This window comes from Frankliniella occidentalis, unplaced genomic scaffold (genome assembly GCF_000697945.3).
Source record: "Frankliniella occidentalis isolate FOCC.00 unplaced genomic scaffold, Focc_3.1 Scaffold409, whole genome shotgun sequence".
In the NCBI taxonomy this organism is placed as follows: Eukaryota; Metazoa; Arthropoda; class Insecta; order Thysanoptera; family Thripidae; genus Frankliniella; species Frankliniella occidentalis.
In genome coordinates, this window is record NW_026267531.1 from 18705 (window position 1) to 22200 (window position 3496).

The 3496-nt window shown below is 50.4% G+C and overlaps 1 non-coding gene across 1 annotated transcript; it reads left to right on the forward strand.

The window, feature by feature from the left end:
• Nucleotides 1–390: 390 nt before the first annotated feature.
• Trnal-caa (transfer RNA leucine (anticodon CAA)) lies at nt 391–475 on the forward strand. Its single transcript has one exon. It is a non-coding gene; the product is annotated as a tRNA-Leu (tRNA).
• The last annotated feature ends 3021 nt before the right edge of the window (nt 476–3496 follow it).

Sequence of the window (3496 nt, forward strand, 5' to 3'; positions counted from 1 at the left end):
AGTAGTATAGATGCCCCCATGTCACCCGCCGCCATGTTTATGCCCCCATGTCACCTATGCCCCTTGTCGCCCCGGGTACTCGTACCTAACATAGATCTTAACAGGTGGTAACTCGTACCTAACCTAGGAGCGTAAGTCGGTCGGCCATGTTGGTCCGGTGCGACTTATCAGGGGCTAACTCCGTACCTAACCCTGTCTTATCAGAGGCTAACCCCGAACCTAACTTATGCCGATCTTATCAGGGCCTAACCCAAACCTAAGTCGGTGACGGGGGGGCAGTCTTATCAGGGCTTAACTCGAACCTAACCAAGGGGCCTAAGTGATCGAGGATGAACAGAGCATCTTATCAGGTGTTAACTTAAGTAGAGCATGTGTGATCGAAGATCGTATGTCAGGGTGGCCGAGTGGTTAAGGCGCCTGCCTCAAGAGCAGGTCCCCCCCTGTGGGATCGTGGGTTCGAATCCCACCCCTGACATTTTCCGCGCCCGGTCGCGCGCCGTGTGTAAGTGACACCGCTGTGCACCGCGGAGTGTATTGTGCGGCGCGTATGAAGATCATCTCGAGAGGTAAGTATTTTTTAAAAACATTTTCTTTGGAGTGTAGTCTTTGCTTTGTGCTTGCTGCCTCATGTCTTTTCCGCAGGTGAAACAGAAAAGTATGAGTGTGCATCGAACGGGCTCCGAACCCGCGCCCTCCGAATGGAGGACAGTGCCTCAGCCCACGCGGCCGACGCGTCGCAGTGGGGCTGGCGCGCAGCGGAGCCATCTGGAGCCGGCCGGCCGGCGGGGCGGGCGCCGTCTGTAGCTACCCCTTCCACCCGCCCAGCGTCTGCCTGTCCGCCGCCGCGTAAGCCGCGTGAGTGGGTAAGATTTTTGAATATTACCTTTTGGTATAATGGCCACGAGGGGCGCCACTGTCGCGCGCACTAATTGGTCGACGGACCCTTTTTCGAAAAGGTTTTCGGAAAGCCGGCGGCGCCGAGCGGGGGCGTGGCGGGGATCACGGCCGTGCGCTGCGCATCACTTCATCTCCAGCCGTCAACAGACGAATCTCGTGCTCGTGTCTCACCATGTCCGTCAGCCCGATCCATGACCCCGACGTTCTACTCCTCCGGGTGACCACCCGCGAGGTAGCAGAGATGGACCGTCTCCTAGTAAGTACATATAATCATCAAGTGTTGTGATAGGGAAATATTTGAATGAGATTAGTGAAAATCTGATTGTTTCGCGTGCGTGTGTGGGTGTAGAGGCTTGCTGTTTTCTGAGGGCGTAGGGAGTGTTTTTTAGACTAGAAGTGTGAAAATTTGTGGTGATTGTGAGTGAAATTTGAGGTGAATTTGAGTGAAAATGATCAAAGAGTCATTCCCTATACCGGTCGGCTCGCGCTCGGCTCGGCTCAGCTCGGTTCGGCCCGTCTCGGCACCACACTCAGCAAATATGACAACCATTTCGAGGTCGAGGTCGTTTTATGCAGTTGGCGCACCTATGAAAACAAATCGCAAGAAGATACAAAAAAGTGGATGACATATTCGGATTCCTTGACAGAAAGGGTCGGGCCACAGACCCGACCATCGCGCCTGCCTGTTATTTTTGAGTTAGTAAGTTTTAATTTCTAAGCGACAAAATGGAGATTTCTCGACGGATTCTCTATAATCATGTCTCAAACAGTTCGTCCAGTTTGTGGGATGATATACTCATACCCATCTGTAAAAATTACTTTCAGATTGCTGATGGTTCGATTCTCGATGGCCCCCCGCGCAAGAGATTTGTATCGCGTTTTTCCTTTGAACTTCCGAAAAAGTTGATCAAGAAGTATCATAGAAAACGTGAAATATTGGCTTGATGGTAAAGTTACACTTTCTTTGACTGCTCAGCCCGATGACCCAGCTTCTGCTCTGGACACTGGGTCTGAAACACCAGCTAAAAAGCACAAAAGTATGTGCAGTGGTTCTTTCTCAGCTGAAACGCTATCATGCTCAACATCCTCCCCGTCTGGTAGGGCAGGTGCTTCACTTCTTGATTCGGCATCTGATCTTTCTGAGTCTAGAGACAACTCCCACTGTTCTCTAGAGTCAGAAAAGAAACAGCGCGGTCGCCCCAAGAAACCTTTTGCTATGCGGAAATAGGTCTAAAAATATGCAAACGCAGGATTTCAGATTGAACGTACCCGACGAGGTTCTCTTCCCTGCAGTAGAAGGTGTTCTTCGTTCGCAAGGGCTGCATAAAGTCGCTAAAGCATTAGAGCGTTCCATGTTTAACTCTCCGTCTCATTTCCAGTTTGGCAACAACGTCAACCAGCAGCAGGGCGAGCAGCAGGGTGGGGCAAACCCTGAGGTAGTCATCCCAAATGCAGACGCCCTCTTGGACCGTTTTGTCCAGGACATCGTTCCCAATGAGGGCATACAGCCACTCCCTTAGTTATGGTGCTGTGCATGTGGTTAGGTTGCAGTTGTTCATTACCAGTGGGCCCGCAGGCCCCACCATCGCGCCGGCAGGCCAAGCAGGCCCCTGCCGAACGGAGTTGCCGGTGGAGCGAAGCGGAGCTGGCAACTCCGTTTGGCGGAAGGGCGGGCCTGCTTGTTATTTTTGAGTTAGTAAGTTTTAATTTCTAAGCGACAAAATGGAGATTTCTCGACGGATTCTCTATAATCATGGCTCAAACAGTTCGTCCAGTTTGTGGGATGATGTACTCATCCCTATCTGTAAAAATTACTTTCAGATTGCTGATGGTTCGATTCTCGATAGCCCTCCGCGCAAGAGATTTGTATCGCGTTTTTCCTTTGAACTTCCGAAAAAGTTGATCACGAAGTATCATAGAAAACGTGAAAGATTTGAGAACATGTGTGAAGATTGGCTTGATGGTAAAGTTACACTTTCTTTGTCTGCTCAGCCCGACGACTCAGCTTCTGCTTTGGACACTGGGTCTGAAACACCAGCTAAAAGGCACAAAAGTATGTGCAGTGCTTCTTTCTCAGCTGAAACGCCATCATGCTCAACATCCTCCCCGACTGGTAGGGCAGGTGCTTTATTCCTTGATTCGGCATCTGATCTTTCTGGGTCTAGAGACAACTCCCACTGTTCTCTAGAGTCAGAAAAGAAACAGCGCGGTCGCCCCAAGAAACATTTTGCCGCATGCGGAAATAGGTCTAAAAATATGCAAACGCAGGATTTCAGATTGAACGTACCCGATGAGGTTCTCTTCCATGCAGTAAAAGGTGTTCTTCGTTCGCAAGGGCTGCATAAAGTCGCTAAAGCATTCAAGCTTCTCCGTGAGCATCCGGAACTTGCAGATCGGGTCCTTGACGAAAAACCATCCGAAAGACCCTGTACTCCAGAGCAAGCCCTTGCTCTTTTCATTGAGGCTGGTCTGTCCAAGAACGACTATCAGACTCTCCGAAACACCGCGGTTGCCAATGGCTCTGTTCTCATTCCTCCATATTCAACTATTGCTGCTGCCAAACTCCAATGCTATCCTAATGACATGGTATTTACGAATC